Source organism: Giraffa tippelskirchi, chromosome 8 (genome assembly GCF_054371585.1).
Source record: "Giraffa tippelskirchi isolate mGirTip1 chromosome 8, T2T-mGirTip1v1.2.pri, whole genome shotgun sequence".
Classification (NCBI taxonomy): domain Eukaryota; kingdom Metazoa; phylum Chordata; class Mammalia; order Artiodactyla; family Giraffidae; genus Giraffa; species Giraffa tippelskirchi.
In genome coordinates, this window is record NC_137282.1 from 118,161,317 (window position 1) to 118,187,012 (window position 25,696).

The following is a 25,696-nucleotide window of genomic DNA, read 5'->3' on the forward strand; positions in this document are numbered from 1 at the left end:
GTTTCACAATGGAAATGACTGCTTTTTGATGTCATACACCAATTTCAGGTCCCCAAACACACTTCTCCCTCCAATTTCACAGCTGAGGAAGCTCATTCCTGGGACACAATATACTCTCCATATACGTGGACTTCTTTATCTGTTTTACCCTGATCAGCTAAGACTGTACTGACAGAGGACTTCCCTGCAAGAAAAGGCAAGCACCATAATTCTCCCAGAAAACACAAATATTTGATGAAACTTGCTGTCATAAAGAATGGAAAAATGCCCCAGTGTGATGTTTCAACAGGTTTGAGACTGCAGGTATTCAAGTTTTGTTAGGCAAAAGGTTGCTTTCTCTTCAGGCCCTGAGTTCTAGATTCAGGAAAACGTTTGCCCACAGGTTCAGAGCTGAGGAAAGACACTCCTCAAACATACTGTACCATTCCCTTGGAGAAGAGTTCAGGGACGAATCTTCTGTTGGAGCTTCTGCCACACTTCCTGTTACCCTGAGTAGATGAAATGACACTGTCAGATGACTTTGTAGTATGAATAAGCAAGCGTTTGTGCTTTCAGCAAATGCAGATACTTAAGCAGAGCTGTGATCCTAAGGAAGAGAAAAATGAACCCGAATGCGTTTGTTTCAGGCTGAAGGCTACAACCACACTGCAGCCACATGAAGAAATGCTGCTTCTGCCATGAGACTCCAAATCCCATGTTAACAAGAACAAATGTCCCTGTAGTTAGAGAGCTGTGAAAGGAGCCCAAGGACAGATTGCACCATTTCAAGAGTAAAGAGTTCAGTGGGGAGTGTTCTGAGACTTCAGTGGGGAGGATTTTCTGAGTGTTGACTGCTATACCTGTTGTCAGCCTAATTTGGTGAAAGTGGAATGGGAGATGACTTCCCAGTAAGAAGTGGCAAGCAGCATGTTCCTCTCAGCAAACTCAAGTAATTGACCAAAGCTGTTGTCATAACGAACAGAGACATGCCCCCAGTGAGTTTTGAGTTTTCCTGGCTGGTTGGAGGCTGCAACTATCCTGCTTTCACAGGAGAAATATACTGACTTTGCCATATCAGCTGGATTTCCAGATTCAAGATAACACAATTTCCTGCACATTTAGAGCTGTGTAGACACTCCTAGTGTAAAGACACTGTACCATTTTCTGAGCGAAGCTATTGAGCAAAGCTATCACTGAAGAGTGCTCTGTGAACGTGGATGGCCAAGCCTATTTTATTCTGATTAGGTGAAACTGAAATGTACTGTGAGATGACCTCCAGCAACAAGTAGCAAGCAGCCTGATTCATGAGATGTGAAGCTGCCCAGTCATGTGAGACTCTTTGCCATCCCATTGACTATAGCTTGCAGGCAAGAGTACTGGAGTGAGTTGTCATTTCCTTTTTGAGGGGATCTTCCTGACGTAGGGATCTGAACCCTGGTCTCCCACATTGCAGGCGGATGCTTTACCCTCTGAGCCACCAGGGAAGCCAGCCCGATTCACTGAAAATTCAACTACTGAAAATTCATTCTAGGATTGAAAAGTAGAATGAGGCTGTGTGTTTTTCCGGCAGGTTGGGTGCTGCAACTATACAGGTTTCATAGGGGGAAATGACTGCTTTCTAGGAAAGAGTACTGGAGTGGGTTGCCATTTCCTTCTCCAGGAGATCTTCCCAACCCCGGGATTGAGCCCATGTCTCCCGCTCATATTGCAGACAGACGCTTTACCCTCTGAGCTACCAGGGAAGCCCATCTGATTCCTTGATTCCTTGAACCTTCAATTACTTCATCAAAGCTGTTCTAGGGTTGAAGAGTAGAATGTGTCAGTGTGTTTCTCTGGCAGGTCGGATGCTGAAGCTATCCAGGTTACTCAAGACGAATGACTGCTTTTTGACATCATACTCCAATTCCAGGTGCACAAAAATACGTCTCCCTCAGTTTCCAAGTTGAGCAGATTATTCCTAAGACACAATGTACTTATCCATGAATGTTGACTTCTGTATCTGTTTTTACCCTGATGAAGGTAAAACTGTACTGTCAGAGGACCTCCCAGCAAGAAAGAGCAAGCTGCGTGTTTCCCTCAGAATACAGAAATACTTGATGAAACTGGCTGTCATAAAGAAGGGGAAAATGTATCAATGTGTTTTTCCGTCAGGTTGGAGACTGCAAGTATTCCAGATTCGCTTGGTGAAAATGCTGCTTTCTCTTCAGGCACCAAGTTCTAGCTTCAGAAATATGTTTCCCCACAGTTGTGGAAATGTGCAAAGGCACTCCTAGATCACACCAGACCTTTCATTCCCTTAGAAAAGTGTTCAGGGAAAAGTTTTCTGTGAGCGCTTCTGCCCTACCTGTTGTTACCCTGAGTGGGTGAAATTGCACTGTCAGATGACTTTGTAGCATTAATAAGTCAGTGCCTGGGCTTTGAGAAGATGCATATACTTCAGCAATCCTGTGGTCATAAGGAAGAGGAGAATGAACCCATGGGCATTTCTTCAAGGCTTAAGACGTCAACCACCTTGCAGTCAAACAAAGACACGCTGCCTCTGCCATTAGCCTCCATATCCCATGTGAACAAAATCAAATGTCCCTGTAATTAGAAAGCTGTCTAAGAGAGCCCAAGGACAGATGACACCATTCCATGAGTAAAGCATTCAGAGGGGAGTGTTCTGAGAGTCCAGCGGGGAGTGTTCTGTGAGCATTGACTCCCATACCTGTTGTAAACCTAATTCAGTGAAACTGGACTGGGTGATGACTTCCAGTAAGAAGTGGCCAGCAGCATGTTTCTTTCAGAAAATTCAAATAATGGACCAAAGCTGTTGTCATAATGCACAGAAAAATGACCCAGTGTGTTTTCGTGGCTGGTTTGAGGCTGCAAGTATCCTGCTTTCACAGGAGTAATATACTGATTTTGCCTTATTGCCTGGAATTCCAGCTTCAAGGTAATCCATTTCCCTGCACATTTAGAGCTGTGTAAAGACTCTTGTCGGAGAAGGCAATGGCACCCCACTCCAGTCCTCTTGCCTGGAAAATCCCATGGACGGCGGAGCCTGGTAGGCTACAGCCCATGGGGTCTCTAAGAGTCGGACACGACTGAGCGACTTCACTTTCACTTTTCCCTTTCATGCACTGGAGAAGGAAATGGCAACCCACTCCAGTATTCTTGCCTGGAGAATCCCAGGGACGGCGGAGCCTGGTGGGCTGCCGTCTATGGGGTCGCACAGAGTCGGACAGACTGAAGAGACTTAGCAGCAGCAGCAGCAAAGACTCTTGTAGTTTACAGACACTGTACCATTTGAGGAGCAAATATTTCAGTGAAGCTGCTGCTGCTGCTGCTAAGTCGCCTCAGTCGTGCCAGACTCCTCCGTCCATAAAGTTTTGCAGGCAAGAGTACTGAATTAGGTTGCCATTTCCTTCTCCAGAGGATCTTCTCAACCCGAGATCGAATTCAGGTCTCCCGCCCACATTACAGACAGACGTTTTACCCTCTGAGCCACCAGGGAAGCCCGCCTGATTCCTTGAACCCACAACTACTTCACCAAAGCTTTTCTAGGGTTGAAGAGTAGAATGAGCCTGTGTTTTGCTGGCAGATCAGATGGTGCAGCTATCCAAGTTTCACAGGGCAAATGACTGCTTTTTGACGTCTTATTCCAGGTGCACAAAAAAACGTCTCCCTCAGTTTCCAAGCTGTGTAAATTCATTTCTAGGACACAAAGTATTTATCCATGAATGTTGACTCCTGTATTTGTTTTTACCCTGATGAGGGTAAAACTGTATTGTCAGAGGACCTCCCAGCAAGAAAGGGCAAGTTGCATGTTTCTCTCAGAAAAAAGAAATCCACGCACCTATGGACACCTTATCTTTGACAAAGGAGGCAAGAATATACAATGGAGAAAAGACAATCTCTTTAACAAGTGGTGCTGGGAAAACTGGTCAACCATTTGTAAAAGAATGAAACTAGAACACTTTCTAACACCATACACAAAAATAAACTCAAAATGGATTAAAGATCTAAATGTAAGACCAAAAACTATAAAACTCCTATAGGAAAACATAGGCAAAACATTCTCTGGTGTAAATCATAGCAGGATCCTCTATGACCCACCAGCCAGAGTAATGGAAATAAAAGCAAAAATAAACAAATGGGACCTAATTAAACTTAAAAGCTTTTGCACAACAAAGGAAACTATAAGCAAGGTGAAAAGACAGCCTTCAGAATGGGAGAAAATAATAACAAATGAAGCAACTAACAAGGAATCTCAAAAATATGCAAACAACTCCTGCAGCTCAATTCCAGAAAAATGAGTGACCCAATTGAAAAATGGGCCAAAGAACTAAGCAGACATTTCTCCAAAAGAAGACATACAGATGGCTAACAAACACATGAAAAGATGCTCAACATCACCCATTATCAGAGAAATGCAAATCAAAACCACAATGAAGTACCATCTCACACCAGTCAAAATGGCTGCTATCAAAAAGTCTACAAGGAATAAATGCTGGAGAGGGTGTGGAGAAAAAGGAACCCTCTTACATTGTTGGTAGGAATGCAAATCAGTACAGCCACTATGAACAGTGTGGAGATTCCTTAAAAAAAAAACTGGAAATGGAACTGCTTTATGACCCAGTAATCCCACTGCTGGGCATACACACTGAGGAAACCAGAATTGAAAGAGACACGTGTACCCCAGTGTTCATCACAGCACTGTTTACAATAGCCAGGACATGGAAGCAACCTAGATGCCCATTGGCAGATGAATGGATAAGAAAGCTGTGGTACATACACACAATGGAATATTACTCAGCTATTAAAGAGAATGCACTTGAATCAGTTCTAATGAGGTGGATGAAACTGGAGCCTATTATACAGAGTGAAGTAAGCCAGAAAGTAAAACAGTATATTAACACATAAATATGGAATTTAGAAAGCTGGTAACGATGACCCTATATGTGAGACAGCAAAAAAGACACAGATGTAAAGAACAGACTTTTGGACTCCATGGGAGAAGGCAAGGGTGGGATGATTTGAGAGAATAGCATTGAAACATGCACATTATCATATGTGAAATAGATCGCCAGTCCAGGTTTGGTGCATGAGACAGGGTGCTCAGGGCTGGTGCAATGGGATGACCCTGAGGGATGGGATGGGGAGGGAGGGTCAGGATGGGGAACACATGTACACCTATGGCTGATTCATGTGAATGTATGGCAAAAAACATCACAATATTGTAAAGTAATTAACGTCCAATTAAAATAAATTTTTTAAAAAAGGAAAAAAAAAAAAAAGAAAGACATACTTGATGAAACTGGCTGTCATAAAGAAATGAAAAATGCACCAGTGTGTTTTTTCCATCAGGTTGGAGACTGCAAGTATTCCGGATTCGTTTGGTGAAAATGCTGCTTTCTCTTCAGGCACTGAGTTCTAGGTTCAGAAAAATGTTTCCCACAGATGTGGAAATGTGCAAAGACACTCCTAGATTATACTGGACCCATTCATTCCCTGAGAAAGCACTCAGGGAGGAGTGTTCTGTGAGTTCTTCTGCTTTACCTGTTGTTACCCTGTGGGTGAAATTACACTGTCAAGTGACTTTGTAGCATTAATAAGTCAGTGCCTGGGCTTTGAGAAGACACGTATACTTCAACAAAGCTGTGGTCGTAAGGAAGAGAAAAAAATGAACCCGTGTGCATTTCTTTTAGGCTTAAGATGGCAACCACCCTGCAGTCACACAAAGACATGCTGCCTCTGCCATTAGGCTGAAAATCCCATGCAAACAGAAACAAATGTCCCTGTAGTTAGAAAGCTGTCTAAGAGAACCCAAGGACAGATGGCACCATTCCATGAGTAAAGCATTCAGTGGAGAGTGTTCTGAGAGTCCAGCAGGGAGTGTTCTGTGAGTGTGGACTCCCATATCTGTGGCTAGCCTAATTCAGTGAAACTGAACTGGGTGATGACTTCCCAGTAAGAAGTGGCCAGCAATATGTTTATTTCAGAAAACTCAAATAATGGATAAAAACTGTTGTCATAACAAACAGACATATGACCCAGTGTGTTTTTGTGTTTTGAGGCTGCAACTATCCTGCTTTCACAGGAGGAGTATACTGATTTTTCCATAATGCCTTTATTTCCACCCTCAAGATAACATGTTTCCCTGCACATTTAGAGCTGCGTGAAGACACTCCTAGTGTACAACACTGTACTGTTTGCTGAGCAAAGATATCAGTGGAGAGTGCTTTGTGAATGTGGATAACCAAATCTATTTTTAACCCTGATTAGGTCAAGCATACTGTCAGATGACCTGGCAGCAAGAAGTGACAAGCAGCCTGATTCATGAGAAGTGAAGTGCTCAGTTGTGTGCAACTCTTTGGGATCTGATAGACTATAGCCTGCCAGTCCTCCGTCTATGGAATTTTCTAGACAAGAATACTAGAGTGGGTTGCAATCTCCTTCTCCAGGGGATCTTCCTGACCCAGGGATCGAACCCAGGTCTCCCACATTGTAGGCAGACGCTTTACCCTCTGAGCTACCAGGGAAGCCTGCCTGATTGATTGAAAACTCAACTACTTAACCATGACAAATATTTGGGGAAACTATGTAAACAGTGACAGACTTTATTTTCTTGCACGTATCTTACAAATCACTCACGGGTTAGACTAAGGTAGTTGCTGAGTTGAGTAAAGAAAAAGAAAAAGAAACCAAAGTTCTTTCCATCTCACTTGCATTCTATACTCACCTAGATTTCCATGGCAGAATATACAGCTTTAGTGATGTGCTCGGATTCTGAGAATCACACACAGCATATTTCTGAATGTTGTGGAGAGTTGAGCAGGACACACTGGATCCTTCTTTGTGAACACTGGTTTGAGCAGAATTCTGTGACTACTTAGTACTATACCTCTGCTACCCTGGATAGATGGCAATGGAATCTGAGCTGAACTCCTAACAAGGAGTTAAAAGGAGGCTATTTCTTAGAAAAACTCAAGTGTCAGACTAAGGAAACCGTTGAACTGAATAAATCTAAAGAAACCAAAGTGGTTTTTGCCTGTCAGTCTGTAACTAACTAGCTTTCAGAGGTAGAGTGGTACAACTTTAGTGATGAGGCTTGGATTCCAAGATTCACCCAAAGCATGACTCTGATTAGTGCAGAAACTTAAACAGCACATGATAGACCTTTCCTTGGAAACACTGATTTGAGCAGAATTCTGGGACTAGTTCATACTATATCTTTAAGTAATCTGGTTATGTGAAAGTGTACTCTGAGATGTCCTCTTAGCAACGAGTTCCAAGTGGCATGTTTCTTTCAGAAAACTCAAAGATTAGATGAAAGAATTTGTTGAACTGAATACAATAAAAGCAACCAATGAGTTTTATAATATTCAGACACAAAATGTTTCTGATGAATGTAAAGATACAAACAGAACACACCGGTTCCTTCATTGTGAATATAGGTTTAAGCACAAAGTTCTGTGAGTAGCAAGTATTACATATACTAAGAACTAACCTGGTTAGTAGAAATATGCAGTCAGAGATGGCCTCCTCATGATTATTTCCAAGCAGCCCTTTCCTTTCAGAACACTGAAGGCTTAGACTAAGGAAGTTGTGGAACTGAATGAAAGAAAAGCAATCATAGTGATTTTCAACAAACTTTCATTCTATTACTAACAGGCTTTCTGAGACAGAAAATACAGCTTTAGGCAAAGGGGAACATCATTCAAGGCTCACTCCCAGAACGCCCCTGATGAATGAAAGATACAGACAAAGCACACCACTTCCTTCAGGGAGAATACTGGTTTGACCAGAGATTTCTGTGGCTAGTGAGTAACCCAGGTAGGTGAAAGGTCACTTTAAAGTGACCTACTAACAAGGAGTTCCAAGCAGGTTGATTCTGACCTACAACTCAAGTGTTAGACTAAGGAAACTGTTGACCTAATAAAAATAAAGAAACCAAAGTATTCATTGCATGTCAGTCTGCACCTAACTAGCTTTCAGAGGTAGTTGGTACCACTTTTTTGATGAGGCTCTGATTCCAAGATTCACTCTGAACAGCATAGAAACTTAAACAGGACACAATGGATCCTTCCTTGGGAACACTGGTTTGAGCAGAGTTTGGGAGTGGTTCATGCTATAAGTAACCTGTTTAGGTGAAATTGTACTCTGAGATGACCTGACAAAGAGTTCCAAGTGGTGTGTTTCCTACATAAAATTCAAGGATAAGACAAAGGAATTTGTTGAAATGAATACAACGAAAGCAACCAATGAATTTTACAACATTCACACCGAATGTTCCTGATGAATGCAAAGACACAAACACAGCACACCAGTTCCTTCACTGTGAATACAGGTTTGAGCATGTAGTTCTGTGACTAGCTAGTATTATATTCATAACTAACCTGATTGGGGGGAAATGCACTTAGAGAGGACCTCCTAACAAATTATTCGAAGCAACATGTTTCTTTAGGAAAACACAATGGTTGGTCCAAGAAAATTTTTGAACATGATACAACAAAAGCAATCAAAGTGTTTTCCAATTAACTTTCATTCTATGATTATCAAGCTTTCAGAGGCAAAAAAAAAAAAAGCTTTATCCTAGAGCTTCTGATTTCATTGTTTACACACAGAATGTTCCTAATGAATGAATGCAAAGACAGAAATAAGACTTCTGGGGTAGAGGGGCTAAGATGGCGGAGGAATAGGACGGGGAGACCACTCTCTCCTCCACAAATTTATCAAAAGAACATCTGAACGCTGAGCAAACTTCACAAAACTACTTCTGAACGCTAGCAGAGGACGTCAGGCATCCAGAAAGACAGCGCATTATCTTCGAAAGCAGGTAGGAGAAATTATAAAAGATAAAAAGAGAGACTAAAGAGTTAGGGACGGAGACCCTTCCCGGGGAGGGAGTCGTAAAAGAGGAAAACTTTCCAAGCACCAGGAAACCCTCTCACCCGGCGGGTTTGGGGGAAGATTTCGAATCTTGGAAGGCAACATAACTGGGAGAAAAAATAAATAAAACCCACAGATTACATGCCTAAAGGCAACTCCCAGCGAAGAACCCCAGACGCTCACATCCGCCACCAGCAAGTGGGGGCTGAGCGGAGAGGAGCGGGCGGCACTGCCTAGGGTAAGGACCGGGCCCGAATGCCCTGAGGGCAATCTGAGGGAGCTAACGTGAGATAGTAACCTAAACTGTGGGACAGCCAGAGAGAGAGAACTATCCCGTGAAAAGCCCAAATCTAAGGCACTGCCAGGCCGCTCACAGAACAAAGGACTGAGCGATACCAGAGGAGAGCTAGCCGGCTGCGGACCTCCCCATCCCCCGCCTGACACAGCAGGCAGGCGGGGCCAGCCAGAGCCGGAAAGGGGCAAACTCGGCCCCAGAGAGGGCATCCCCTATCAATCTGCAAACAGGCTCCCAGTTTCTAAGCAAAGACTGCCTGAGATCCCGGAGGGTCGACAGCCACAGGGAGGGTCGCAGCCAGAGACCAGCTCCCCAGAACCGACACAAAGCACACCGGAGCCGGGCGCGCCCATAAACAGAAGCGAGGACCAGGGAGGTGATAAGCCACACCGCCCCAACAGGGGAGAGTGCACTCGCCAAACTCCTGGCTGCCTGAGCTGCTCCGACCGGGAACGGCACAAACCGCGGGCGCAACCGAGTCTGCACCTTTGTGGAGTACCCAGGAACCTGAACCTGAATGGCTTAGACCTAGGAAGTGCACACATCTCATGGCCCACTCCCCGGCCGAGTAACCTGAAGCCTGAGCAGGGTAGACAGGGAAAGCACACACGCTGTGAGCGGGGGCGAACCCAGTGCGGCCGAGACACTGCGAGCTCTCCACACACACGCCAGTGATATAGGTTTGCAGTGTTCCTTCCTCCCCACAGCACGACTGAACAAGTGAACCTAAAGAGACCACCTCCGCCCCTTTGTGGCAGGGTGGAAATTAGATACTGAAGAGACCTCCAAACAGAAGCCAAATAAACAGAGGGAAGCGCGTTGGAAGTGACAGGCCAACAGATTAAAATCCTTGTAGTTAACGCCGACTGCATTGAAAGGGGCCTATAGATCTTGAAAAGTATAAGCAGGAACAAGGATCTATCTGAAACTGAACAGACCCCACACTGCTCACAACAGCTCCAGAGAAAGTCCGGGATATATATTTTTACTATTATCATTTTTTTTCAATTAAAAAAAATTTTTTTCTTTCTTTTTTCTTTAAATCCTCTATTACACCTTTAATTTTAATTTTCATAACCCACTATTACCTTGCAAAAAAAACACAAACCCTATTTTTAAAGCAAACTGCATACATATATCTTATACCTTTTGTGTTTTCTTTTTTTTAATGATTTTTTTCCTGTTTTACTTTTTTCCTGTTTTACTGTTTTTTTCTTTTTATACTGTTTTCTTTTTTCTTTTTTTTATATTGTATGTTTTATGAGAGTCTAACCTCTACTCTAGATTTTTAATCTTTGTTTTACATAGTTGATATCAATTTTGTACATTTAAGAACCGAATCTTTAGGACCCATTTTTACTCAGGAGTGTGATCACTGGCCTGATTACTCTCTCCCCCTATTGATGCTCTTTCTTCTCCCCCAGGGAACCTCTATCTCCCACCCTCCTCCTTCTCTTCTCAACCCAATTCTGTGAATTTCTGAGGGTGTTCTGGGTACCGGAGAACACTTCAGGAACAGAATACTGCCCAGATCTCTCTCTCCCCTCTTGATTCCTCCCTTTCTACTCATGCTCACCTCTATTACCTTCCTCCCCCCTCTCTACGTATCTCTGTGAACCGCTCTGAGGGTTCCAGACTGTGGAGAGCACAGAAGGAAGTGCTTACTGGCTAGACTGCTCTCTCCACGTTTGAGTCCCCCTCTTCTCCTCCTGGTCACCTCAACCCCCACCCCCCACTTCACCTCTCCATGTAACTCAGTGAACCTTTCTGGGTATCCCTCACTGTGGAAAATCTTTTCACCATTAACCTAAAAGTTTTATTATTGATGCTGTATGGATGGAGAAGTCTTGAGGCTACTGCAAGAATAAGGCTGAAAGCCAGGGGAAACATTAATTAATAAGAGATCATCCAATAGCCTCCACATATACACTGAAACCAAGCTCCACCCAAGAGCCAATAAGTTCCAGAGCAAGACATATCACGCAAATTCTCCAGCAACGCAGGAACATAGCCCTGAGCATCAATATACAGGCTGCCCAGAGGCACACCAAATCCATAGACATCTCAAAACTCAATACTGGACACTCCATTGCACTCTAGAGAGAAGAAATCCAGCTCCACCCACCAGAACACCGACACAAGCTCCCTCAACCCGGAAACCTTGACAAGCCACCTGTCCAACCCCACCCACAGTGAGGAACCTCCACAATAAAGAGGAACTTCAAACTACCAGAATACAGAAAGGCCACACCTAACACAGCAATCTAAACAAGATGAAAAGGCAGAGAAATACTCAGCAAGTAAAGGAAAATGAGAAATGCCCACCAAACCAAACAAAAGAGGAGGAGATAGGGAATCTATCTGAAAAAGAATTTAGAATAATGATAATAAAAATGATCCAAAATCTTGAAAATAAAATGGAGTTACAGATAAATAGCCTGGAGACAAGGATTGAGAAGATGCAAGAAATGTTTATCAAGGACCTAGAAGAAATAAAAAGGAGTCAATATATAATGAATAATGAAATAAAGAAGATAAAAGACACTCTGGAGGGAACCAACAGTAGAATAACAGAGGCAGAAGATAGGATAAGTGAGGTCGAAGATAGAATGGTGGAAATAAATGAAGCAGAGAGGAAAAAAGAAAAAAGAATCAAAAGAAATGAGGAAAACCTCAGGGACCTCTGGGACAATATGAAACGCCCCAACATTCGAATCATAGGAGTCCCAGAAGAAGAAGATAAAAGGAAAGGCCATGAAAAAATACTCAAGGAGATAATAGTTGAAAATTCCCCTAAAATGGGGAAGGAAATAGTCACAGAAGTCCAAGAAACCCAGAGAGTCCCAAACAGGATAAACCCAAAGCGAAAACACCCCAAGACACATATTAATCAAATTAACAAAGATCAAACACAAAGAACAAATATTAAAAGCAGCAAGAGAAAAACAACAAATAACACACAAGGGGATCCTGGTAAGGATAACAGCTGATCTTTCAATAGAAACTCTTCAGGCTAGAAGGGAATGGCAGGACATAGTTAAAGTAATGAAAGAGAATAATCTACAACCCAGATTACTGTACCCAGCAAGGATCTCATTCAGATATGAAGGAGAATTCAAAAGCTTTACAGACAAGCAAGAGCTGAGGGAATTCAGCACCACCAAACCAGCTCGCCAACAAATGCTAAAGGATCTTCTCTAAACAGGAAACACAGAAAGGGTATTTAAACACAAACTCAAAACAACAAAGTAAATGGCAACGGGATCATACTTATCAATAATTACCTTAAATGTAAAGGGGTTGAATGCCCGAACCAAAAGACAAAGACTGGCTGAATGGATACAAAAACAAGACTTCTATATATGCTGTCTACAAGAGACCTACCTCAAAACTAGGGACACATACAAACTGAAAGTGAAGGGATGGAAAAACATATTTCATGCAAACGGAGACCAAAAGAAAGCAGGAGTCGCAATACTCATTTCAGATAAAATAGACTTTAAAATAAAGGCTGTGAAAAGGGACAAAGAAGGACAAAGGGTCAATCCAAGAAGAAGATGTAACAATTATAAATATATATGCACCCAACATAGGAGCACCACAATATATAAGGCAAATACTAACAAGTATGAAAGGGGAAATTAACAATAACACAATAATAGTGGGAGACTTTAACACTCCACTCACACATATGGATAGATCAACTAAACAGAAAATTAACAAGGAAACACAAACTTTAAATGATACAATAGACAAATTAGATTTAGTTGATATTTACAGGCCTTTCCACCCCAAAATAATCAATTTCACCTTTTTCTCAAGTGCACATGGAACTTTCTCCAGGATAGATCACATCCTGGGCCATAAATCTAGCCTTGGTAAATTCCAAAAAATTGAAATCATCCCAGCCATCTTCTCTGACCACAATGCAGTAAGATTAGACCTCAATTACAGGAAAAAAACTATTAAAAATTCCAACATATGGAGGCTAAACAACACGCTTCTGAATAACCAACAAATCACAGAAGAAATCAAAAAAGAAATCAAATTATGCATAGAAACGAATGAAAATGAAAACACAACAACCCAAAACCTATGGGACACTGTAAAAGCAATGCTAAGGGGAAGGTTCATAGCAATACAGGCGTACCTCAAGAAACAAGAAAAAAATCAAATAAATAAACTAACTCTACACCTAAAGCAACTAGAGAAGGAAGAAATGAAGAACCCCAGGGTCAGTAGAAGGAAAGAAATCTTAAAAATTAGGGCAGAAATAAATGCAAAAGAAACAAAAGAGACCATAGCAAAAATCAACAAAACTAAAAGCTGGTTTTTAGAGAAGATAAACAAAATCGACAAGCCATTAGCTAGACTCATCAAGAAACAAAGGGAGAAGAATCAGATCAACAAAATTAGAAATGAAAATGGAGCGATCACAACAGACTACACAGAAATACAAAGGATCATAAGAGACTACTACCAACAGCTATATGCCAATAAAATGGACAACTTGGAAGAAATGGACAAATTCTTAGAAAAGTATAACTTTCCCAAACTGAACCAGGAAGAAATAGAAGATCTTAACAGACCCATCACAAGCACGGAAATAGAAACTGTAATCAGAAATCTTCCAGCAAACAAAACCCCAGGACCAGACGGCTTCACAGCTGAATTCTACCAAAAATTTAGAGAAGAGCTAACACCTATACTACTCAAACTCTTCCAGAAAATTGCAGAAGATGGTAAGCTTCCAAACTCATTCCATGAGGCCACCATCACCCTAATTCCAAAACCAGACAAAGATGCCACAAAAAAAGAAAACTACAGGCCAATATCACTGATGAACATAGATGCAAAAATCCTTAAAAAAATTCTAGCAAACAGAATCCAATATCATATTAAAAAGATCATACATCATGACCAAGTGGGCTTTATCCCAGGAATGCAAGGTTTCTTTAACATCCGCAAATCAATCAATGTAATACACAACATTAACAAATTGATAGATAAAAACCATATGATTATCTCAATAGATGCAGAAAAAGCCTTTGACAAAATTCAACATCCATTTATGATAAAAACCCTCCAGAAAGCAGGAATAGAAGGAACATACCTCAACATAATAAAAGCTATATATGGCAAACCCACAGCAAACATTATCCTCAATGGTGAAAAATTGAAAGCATTTCCCCTAAAGTCAGGAACAAGGCAAGGGTGCCCACTTTCACCACTACTATTCAACATAGTTTTGGAAGTTTTGGCCACAGCAATCAGAGCGGAAAAAGAAATAAAAGGGATACAGATAGGAAAAGAAGAAGTACAACTCTCACTGTTTGCAGTTGGCATGATCCTTTACATAGAAAACCCTAAAGATTCTACCAGAAAATTACTAGAGCTAATCAATGAATATAGTAAAGTTGCAGAATATAAAATTAACACACAGAAATCCCTTGGATTCCTATACTCCAATAATGAAAAAACAGAAAGAGAAATGAAGGAAACAATACCATTCACCATTGCAACAAAAAGAATAAAATACTTAGGAATATATCTACCTAAAGAAACAAAAGACTTACATATAGAAAAGTATAAAACACTGATGAAAGAAATCAAAGAGGACACAAACAGATGGAGAAATATACTGTGTTCATGGATTGGAAGAATTAATATAGTGAAAATGAGTATACTACCCAAAGCAATTTATAGATTCAATGCAATCCCTATCAAGCTACCAACGGTATTTTTCACAGAACTAGAACAAATCATTTCACAATTTGTATGGAAATATAAGAAACCTCGAATAGCCAAAGCAGTCTTGAGAAAGAAGAATGAAACTGGAGGAATCAAGCTGCCTGACTTCAGGCTCTACTACAAAGCCACAGTCATCAAGGCAGTATGGTACTGGCACAAAGTTAGAAATATAGATCAATGGAACAAAATAGAAAGCCCAGAGATAAATCCACGCACCTATGGACACCTTATCTTCGACAAAGGAGGCAAGAATATACAATGCAGAAAAGACAATCTCTTTAACAAGTGGTGCTGGGAAAACTGGTCAACCACTTGCAAAAGACTGAAACTAGAACACTTCCTAACACCATACACAAAAATAAACTCAAAATGGAATAAAGGTCTAAACATAAGACCAGAAACAATAAAACTCCTAGAGGAAAACAGGCAAAACACTCTTCGACATAAATCACAGCAGGATCCTCCATGACCCACCTCCCAGAATATTGGAAATAAAAGCAAAAATAAACAAATGGGACCCAATTAAAATTAAAAGCTTTTGCACAACAAAGGAAACTATAAGCAAGGTGAAAAGACAGCCTTCAGAATGGGAGAAAATAATAGCAAACGAAGAACAGGCAAACAATCTCAAAAATATACAAGCAACTCCTGCAGCTGAATTCCAGAAAAATAAACGACCCAATCAAAAAATGGGCCAAAGAACTAAACAGACATTTCTCCAACGAAGACATACAGATGGCTAACAAACACATGAAAAGATGCTCAACATCACTCATTATTAGAGAAATGCAAATCAAAACCACAACGAGGTACCATTTCACACCAGTCAGAATGGCTGCTATCCAAAAGTCTACAAGCAATAAATGCTGGAGAGGGTGTGGAGAAAAGGGAACCCTCTTACACTGTTGGTGGTAATGCAAACTGGTACAGTCACTATGGAGAACAGTGTGGAGATTCCTTAAAAAACTGGGAATAGAACTGCCATATGACCCAGCAATCCCACTGCTGGGCATACACACCGAGGAAACCAGAATTGAAAGAGACACGTGTACCCCAATGTTCATCACAGCATTGTTTACAATAGCCAGGACATGGAAGCAACCTAGATGTCCATCAGCAGACGAATGGATAAGGAAGCTGTGGTACATATACACAATGGAATATTACTCAGCCATTAAAAAAATACATTTGAATTGGTTCTATTGAGGTGGATGAAACTGAAGCCCATAATACAGAGTGAGTAAGCCAGAAAGAAAAACACCAATACAGTATACTAATGCATATATAGGGAATTTGAAAGATGGTAACGATAACCCTATATGTAAGACAGAATAAGAGACACAGATGCATAGAACAGTCTTATGGACTCTGAGGGAGGTGAGGGTGGGACGTTCTGGGAGAATAGCATTGAAACATGTATATTATCATATGTGAAACAGAACACCATTCCGTGTTTGATGCATGAGACAAATGCTCAGGGCTGGGGCAATGGGATGACCCAGAGGAATGGGATGAGGAGGGAGGTGGGAGGGGGGTCCAGGAAGGGGAACACATGTAAACCCATGGCTGATTCATGTCAATGTATGGCAAAAACTACTACAATATTGTAAAGTAATTAGCCCCCAACTAAAATAAATAAATTTATTAAAAAAAAAAAAAAAAGACTTCTGGTTCTTTCAGTGAGAGTACTGATTTGACCAGAGTGTTGTGTGGCTAGTTAGTAGTATACTTATAACTAACCTAGCTCAGTGAAAATATACTCTGAGAGAACCTCCTAACAATTATTTCCAAGCCCATTCCTTTCAGAATACTCAAGGGTTAGACTAAGGAAGTGGTTGACCTGAATAAAACAAAAAAAAAACCGGTATTCTTCAACTGACCACTCTACAACTAACTAGCTTTCAGAAGCAGAGAATACAGCTTTAACCAAGAGTTTCCAGTTTCAAGATTCACACACAGAATATTTCTGAACAGTGTAGAGACTTAAACAGGACACACTGGATCCTTCTTTGTCAACACTGTTTTGATCAGAGAGTGTGAATAGTTAGTACTCTAACTAACCTAGTTTGTTGAAAATGTACTTTGAGATGACCACCTAACAAGGTTCCAAGAAAACCGTTTCTTTCAAAAACTCAAGAGTGAGACTAGGGAAGTTGTGGAACTGAATTAAACAGCAACAACAAAAACATTTTTCAAGGAACTTTCAGTCTACAACTAACTAGCTTTCAGAAGCACTAAATACAGCTTTGCCAAGAATCTCAGATTTCAAGATTCTCACGCAGCATGTTTCTGAGCAATGTAGAAACTCAAACAGGACACACTGGGTCCTTCTTTGTGAACAGTGCTCTGAGCAGAGCTTCTGTGACTAGTTAGTACTCTAGCTATAATTAACTTGGTTAGGTAAAGATCTGAGATGATCTCCTAACAAGGAGTTCCAGCAGCCTTTTTCATTCAGAAAAATCACTTGTTAGGTTAAAGAAACTGTTGCACTGAATAGTAGAAAAGCAACCAAAGAGTTTTCAAGTCACTTCTAGTGTGAAACTAACTAGCTTTCAGAGATAGAAAATAGAGCTTTTACCAACAGACTCTGATTTCCAGGTTCACATACAGTTTGAGGAATGTAGAAACACACAGAGATCACACTGAGTAGTGTGAGCTGTGATAGCCATTGAGAACAGAAGCCCTAGCTTGCAACTTGCTCTGACTCTAACCCTTCCATGTCCAACCATGCCTTCCACCAAGGCAGTGAGTGAGTGAGTGAAAGTTGCTCAGTCATGTCTGACTCCTTGCGACCCCATGGACTATACAGTACATGAAATTCTCCAGGCCAGAATACTGGAGTGGGTAGCATTTCCCTTCTCCAGGGAATTGAACCTAGGTCTCCCACATTACAGGCAGATTCTTTACCAGCTGAGCTGCAAGAAAAGCCCCCACCAAGGCAGTGGCTACCAGTATACCTAGGGAAAGATGCACACTGTATACACTTCAGACCCATAACTCAGCAAAGCTACAGAGACATAAAGAGGACACAAGGATGCTCCCACACAAGCACAGGCCTTCATGGCTGAGAGAGGTAATATTTTTACCTAATTTCATAAAGTTAAGTAAAAAGACCGAAGAATTTTCTTCAAACAAAAGAACAAAAAAGAAGAACAATAGCAAACAAAGAAATAAAACCTTGGAAAACCAACAAATGAAACAAAAAGTCCAAAACAGTAATAAGAATGCTAACTGAATTGGGGGAAAGAATATATAAATACAGTAAGATTTTAATAAGAAATCAGAAAACAACAACAAAAAAGAACCAATAACAACCGCAGAATACAGTACCTGAAATTAAAAATACAGTAGACAGGGACTTCCCAGACAGTCCAATATTTAAGACTCTGCCCCTCCACTGCAAGGGGTATGGGTTCAATCTTTGGCCTGGGAACTAAGTTTCTGCATGCTGCACAGTGTGGCCAAGAAAAGAAGAAATGAAGAAAGAAAGAAAATTTTAAAAAAATACTATAAGGAAAGCCAACAAGATGGCAGAGGAGTAGAAGAATGTGGAATACATCTCTCTCTATGGATGCACCAAGAATACATCTTCAGAGGCAGAAGTTGTCACAGAGCACCAGATAAGTACTGGCAAGTCTCCCTGAACACTGAAAAGGAATATATAGATCCATGCACAACTTGATAGGAAGAAGGGAGAAGGAAGAGCAGAGTGAGTGGGATCAGACCTGTACCTGGGTGTGGTGCAGGTACCACCCGGAAGCTGAAACAGAGGAGAGATCCTCACATCTGGACCAACTGGATGGGAGAGAAGGGAAGCATTTGAGGCTGTCAGAGAGTGAGGCAGCTGATCTGTGACAATCTGAATGGTGTGAGGACCACACAGATGAGTCATGCTGTGGCCCTACTTACAACAGACAGGGACAGGAGTCAAGTGGTGGGCATGGTGACTGGGAGCTGGAGCATGTGGATTGGAAAGAAATCTCAGGGTGAGGACTGCTGTTGATGTGGGCAGAGGGCACGAGAGGATGGCAGGGAGGAAATTTGCAGTGGGAAATGCATTTTGAGGAAAGCCATGTGGCCATGGAGGCAGAATGCTACTGCTGAGTCACAATGGGGAATGAAACCACCACGATAGCCTCTCCCTCCCCACATGCCAATTACAGGCAGCTGATCAATGGAGAAAGACCCCAGTGAGGGTGGACATTTTAGTGCCTGATGTGTAAAGCAATAGAGAAAGACCAGCCATGGAGACCCTTGAGTGTCAGCTGCAGAGGCTAGAAAAGACTCCTTATAGAGCCGTATTTCCTGCACCCATGGCCATTGACTTCCCTGTGTACCTGGCACTGCTGAAGTCCCCATGATCCAAACAGCCACACCACTTCCATGAATGGACCTCACTAGGGAAGACTCAACCCTCCAGGGCATCTTTGGGTGCAAATTCCTATAGATGACCCACATGCAGAGGTGGGAATAAAACAATTGAGCTCCAGGGGTGGAACAACTAAGGAAGGGATCCACCAGCTGTACAAGATGCAGATTAAATCCACATGATCAACTATGTAGACTCTGTGTCTATATAAATATATATATATATAATATATAAATATATAAAAGGGATATATAAAAGGACAATGAGTGTTCCCACAAAAGATAACACTATAGCTCTGGCAGCTGTGGACATTGGAAGCAAGTACACACAGAAGTAGGACAAGGGTACAGTCTGAGCTGTCCTCACAGCAGGTTCAGAGACCAGCCCTCCTCAATACCGGAGGGACTCCTAGGGAGGTGGAAGTAGGCTGTGGCTCACAGTGGGAGAAAGGATACTGACAGCTGAGACTTGAGAAAAATATTTATTATTATTTTTTTATGTTTTGATTTGCTTTGCTGTTGGTTCTGTTTGTTTTTTTTTCTGTTCTTTTTTTTTTTGTCATTGTGGTTGCTGTTTACATTATTATTATTACCTCTATTTAGGCTTTTGGAAGTTATTTTTAATCACACATTTTATTTCTTTTATATATTTCTACTTCTAGTTTGGCTTTCTGTGGTTTTATGTTTTCTGTTTTTGCTTTTTGTATTTTTTTTTTAGTTTTTATTTCTTGTCTTATTGCAGTTTTCCCTTTTCTTATGTATAAATATTTTTATTCAAGTCTATTTATCTTTGTTTCTCTATTTTTTTTTCACCATGTTTGTTTCTTTTACCTTCTTTGCTTTATTCCTCAATTGACACTCTAGTCCCTTGTTTTCTGTTTTGTGTTTTACTTAGCTTTGTTTTTAATTGATGAAAGCATTTTTGGTTTCATTTGCTAGTTGGGTCACTCTCTTGTACTTTATTTTCTTTGGATGCTTTTGGTTTCATCTGCGTGTATGTGTGTGTGTGTTCCTTTATTTTTGTTTCTATTTGTCTGATTTTGCTTTTATCATTTGTGGGTTTCATTTTGCTTCTTGCTTTTTCTTGTTTGTTTTAATCCCCTTTATTTCTATAACAAACTGCTTGTGGGACCTTGCTTCCCTGATCTGAAGTTGGGCCTGAGCCTCTAGGGTAGGATTGTTGAATCCAGGACTCTAGACCTTCAGAGAATTCCTGACCCCAGAGAGTAGTAATCATTGAGAACTCCCACAAAGGCCTCCACTCAAATCCAAAATCCAGTACTACTCAAGTGCTTGCAGCAACTAGTGCTGGATGCTTCACCCAAACAATAAACAAGACAGGAATATAAACCAAATTATCACAGAGAGGCTGCCAGACACCCCAAAACACACCACGTCACATGATCTTTCCCATCAGAGGGAAAAAGCTCACCTCCCCCCACCAGAATACGGACACAGGTCCCTTCCAACACAAAGTTGACAGAAGCCACTGGACCAAACTTACCCACTGGGGGCAGAGGCCAAAAGCAAGAAGAACTGTGACCCTACAGCCTGAGGAATGGAGACAACAAACACAGTAAGTTAAACAAAATGAACAGACAGAGAAATATTGTGCAGATGAAGGAACAAGGTAAAAACCCACAAGACCAAATGAACAAAGAAGAAACAGGCAAACTACTCTGAAAAATAATTCAAAGTAATGATAGTAAAGATCATCCAAAATCTCAGAATGGAAAAAATGCAAGAATCATTTAGCACATTTAACAAGGATCTAGAAGAAACAAAGAGCAAGCAATCAATGATAAACAGCAAAATAACTGAAATTAATTTTTTTCTATAAAAGATCAAAAGCAGAATAACTGAGGCAGAAGAATGGATAAGTGTGCTGGAAGACAGAATGGTGGAAATTACTACTGAAGAGCAGAATATAGAATGATGAATGTAAAGAATTAAAGATAGTCTTAGAGAGCACTGGGACAATATTAAACACACCAACATTCGAATTACAGAGGTCGCAGAGAAAGAAAAGAAAGGAAAAAATCTATAAGATTACTCTACTCAGCAAGGACCCCATTCAAAATAAATAGAGAAACAAAAAGCTTTACAGACAAGCAAAAATTAGAATTCAGTACCACCAAACCAGCTTTACAACAAATACTGAATAGACTTCTCTCTGCAGGAAACACAAAGGAAGAAAAAAGACTACAAAAACAAAATAAAGACAATTGAGAAAATGACAATAAGTACACGGGCAATTCTAAAGAATGCTCAAACTACCACACAATTGTACTCATCTCACACGCTAGTAAAGTAATGCTCAAAATTCTCCAAGCCAGGCTTCAACAATACGTGAACCATGAACTTCCAGATGTTCAAGCTGGTTTTAGAAAAGGCAGAGGAACCAGAGATCAAATTGCCAACATTCCCTGGATCATCAAAAAAGCAAGAGAGTTCCATAAAAACATCTACCTCTGCTTTATTGACTATGCCAAAGCTTTGTGTGGATCACAATAAACTGTGGAAAATTCTGAAAGAGATGGGAATACCAGACCATCTGACCTGTCTCTTGAGAAACCTGTATGCAGGTCAGGAAGCAACAGTTAGAACTGGACATGCAACAACACACTGGTTTCAAATAGGAAAAGCAGTATGTCAAGGCTGTATATTGTCACCCTGCTGATTTAACTTATATGTAGAGTACATCATGAGAAATGCTGGACTGGATGAAGGACAAGCTGGAATCAAGATTGCCGGGAGAAATATCAATAACCTCAGATATGCAGATGACACCACCCTTATGGCAGAAAGCAAAGAAGAACTAAAGCACCTCTTGATGAAAGTGAAAGAGGAGAGCGAAAAAGTTGGCTTAAAGCTCAACATTCAGAAAACTAAGATCATGGCATCTGGTCCCATCACTTTATGGCAGATAGATGGGCAGACAGTGGAAACAGTGGCTGACTTTATTTTCGGGGGCTCCAAATTCACTGCAGATGGTGATTGCACCCATGAAATTAAAAGATGCTTACTCCTTGGATGGAAAGTTATGAGCAACCTAGACAGCCTATTAAAAAGCAGAGACATTAATTTGCCAACAAAGTTCCGTCTAGTCAAGGTTATGGTTTTTCCAGTGATCATGTATGGATGTAAGACTTGGACTATAACAAAAGCTGAGCACTGAAGAATTAATGCTTTTGAACTGTGGTGTTGGAGAAGACTCTTGAGAGTCCTTTGGACTGCAAGGAGATCCATCCTAAAGGAGATCAGTCCTGGGTGTTCATTGGAAGGACTGATGTTGAAGCTGAAACTCCAATACTTTGGCCGCCTGATGCAAAGAGCTGACACATTTGAAAAGACTCTGACGCTAGGAAAGATTGAGGGCAGGAGGAGAAGAGGGCAAAGAGGATGAGATGGTTGGATGGTATCATCAACTCGATTTACATGGGTCTGGGTGGATTCCGGGAGTTGGTGATGGACAGAGAGGCCTGGCGTGCTGCAGTTCATGGGGTCGCAAAGAGTCGGACACGACTGAGTGACTGAACTGAACTGAATATGAACTATGTGCTTAGTCCTGTCTGACTCTTTGTGACTCCATGGACTGTAACCCTCCAAATTCATCTATCCACTGCATTTTCCAGGCAAGACTACTGGAATGGGTTTCCATTTCCTTCTTCAGAGGGTCTTCCTGACCCAGGGACTGAACCCATTTCTCTTGCATCTCCTGAATTGGCAGATGAATTCTTTACCACTAGTGCCATCTGGGGAGCCCACTAATAGATGCATATATATCAATAATAGCTTCAAATATAAATGGATTTAAACCACCCCCCCCCCCAAAAAAAAGACACAGACAGACTGAATGGATACAAAAAATAAGGGCAATTGGGTTATGGGGCATTAGATCTACATTTGTTTCAAAGAGGCTTGTATGTTCTGAGACTGAATGGTAAATGACAATGCTGCAATACTTTGTTGTTATAAAGCTGAATTTTAAAGTACAGCACACACAAAAAATCTATTTATAAAGATATGTATGAAAAGCAACATAAAAGGAATAGTAAAAATTAACTTCACTGCAAAGCATTATCTAAGTTATTTATCAAATTACCAAATTTCATATAAAATTCCATACTATTTTTTGCTATTGTTGTTCAGTCACTAAGTCTTGTCTGACTCTGACTCATAGACTGCAGCATACCAGTCTTCCCTGCCCTTCACTGTCTCTCGTAATTTTCTCAAATTCATGTCTATGGAGTTGATGATGCTTTCTAAAAATCTCATCTACTGCCACCCCGTTCTCCTGTTACCTTCAATTTTTCCCAACATCAGAATCTTTTCCAGTGAGTCAACTCTTTGCATCAGGTGGCCAAAGTATTGGAGCTTCAGTTTCAGCATCAGTCCTTATAGTGAATATTCAAGGATGATTTCCTTTAGAATTGACTAGTTTGACCTCCTCACAGTCAAAAGGACTCTCAAGAGTCTTCTCCAGCACTACAACAGAAAAGCATCAATTGTTTGGTGCTCAGCCTTCTTTATAGTCTAACTCTCACATCCATACATGATTACTGGAAAAATCATAGCTTTGACTATATGGATATTTGTCAGGAAGGGGATATCTCTTCTTTTTAACACACTGTCTGGGATTGTCATAGCTTTCCTTCCAAAGAGCAAACATCCTTTAATTTCATAGTTGCAGTCACCATCTGCAGTGATTTTGGAGTCTAACAAAATAATTTGTCACTGCTTCCACTTTTTCCCCATCTATTTGCCATGAAGGGATGTTACTGTTTTCCATGATCTTAGTTTTTTCAATGTTCATTTTTAAGCCAACCTTTTCACTCTTATTTTTCACCCTCATCAAGAATTCCTCTTCACTTTCTGAATTGGAGTGTTATCATCTGCTTATCTGGGTTGTTGATATTTCTCCTGGCAATTTTGATTCCAGCTTGTGATTCATCCAGTCTGGCATTTCACATGAGGTACTTGGCATAGAAATTAAATAAGCATGGTGCCAATATACAGCCTTGTTATACTCCATTCCCAATACTGAACCCAGCTGTTGTTCCATGTTCAGTTCTAACTGTTGCTTCCTGACCTGTATACAGGTTTCTTGGGAGACAGATGAGGTGGTCTGGTTCTCCTATCTCTTCAAGAAATTTCCACAGTATGTTGTGATTGAAACAGTCAAATGTTCTAGCATAGTCAATGAAGTAGAAATAGATGTTTATCTGGAATTCCCTTGCTTTCTCTATGATCCAACAAATGTTGGTAATTTGACCTCTGGTTCCTCTGTCTTTTATAAATTCAGTTCTGTGCATCTGGTAGTTTTTGGTTCATGTACTGCCTAATTTGAAGGATTTTGAGCATTACCTTGCTAACATTGAAATGAGTGCAATTGTACAGTAGTTTGAACATTCTTTGGCATTGCACTTCTCTGGGATTGGAATGAAAACTGATTTTTCCAGTCCTGTGGCCACTGCTGAGTTTTCCAAACTTGCTGACAGTAGTGAGTACAGCACTTTAACAGTAGCATCTTTTAGGATTTGAAATAGCTCAGCTGGAATTCCATCATTTCCACTAGCTTTGCTCACAGTAATTCTTCTTAAGGCCCACATGACTTCACACTTCATGATGTCTGACTCTAGGTGAATGACCACATCATCATGGTTATCCAGGTCATTAAAACTTTTTTGTATAGTTCTTCTGTGTATTCTTACACCTCTATTTAATGCCTTCTGCTTCTGTGAGGACCATACTATTTCTGTCCTCTATTGTGCCCATCTTTGCATTTTATGTTCCCTTGGTATCTCCAATTCCTTGAAGAGATCTCCAGTCTTTCCCATTCTGTGGTTTTCCTCTATTTCTTTGCATTGTTCACTTAAGACTTTCTCATTTCTTTTTGCTATTGTCTGGAATGCCTGTCTTCTTTAATCAGCTATTTGTAAAGCCTCCTTGTGGAAGTGGAAGTCGCTCAGTCGTGTCCGACTCTTTGTGACCCCATGGACTATACAGTCCATGGAATTCTCTAGGCCAGAATACTGGAGTGGGTAGCCTTCCCCTTCTCCAGGGGATCTTCCCAACCCAGGGATCAAACCCAGGTCTCCTGCATTGTGGACAGGTTCTTTACTAACTGAACCACAAGGGAAGCCTCCTTAGACAACACTTTTGCCTTTACAAGAAGCATTTCTTTTTCTTGGGATGGTTTTGGTCACCACTTTCTGTGGCGTTACCAACAATGTTACAACTCTCTGTCCACAGTTCTTAATGCACTCTGTTTGCCAGATCTAATCCCTTGAATCTATTTGTCACCTCCACTGTATAATCCTAAGAGATTTGATTTAGGTCATAACTGAGTTGTCTAGTGGCCTCCCCTACTTTCTTCAATTTAAGCCTGAATTTTGCAGTAAGGAGCTCATGGTCTGAGCCACAGTC

The 25,696-nt window shown here is 40.9% G+C and overlaps 1 protein-coding gene across 1 annotated transcript in view; it reads right to left on the reverse strand.

Moving 5' to 3' along the window:
* Nucleotides 1–215: 215 nt before the first annotated feature.
* Nucleotides 216–25,696, reverse strand: part of KHDRBS2 (KH RNA binding domain containing, signal transduction associated 2) — a 631,271-nt gene continuing 605,790 nt past the window's right edge. The window contains exon 14 of the mRNA XM_081523653.1: nt 216–488. The gene's annotated coding sequence lies outside the window, so the exon portion shown is untranslated. The remainder of the gene's footprint in view (nt 489–25,696) is intronic.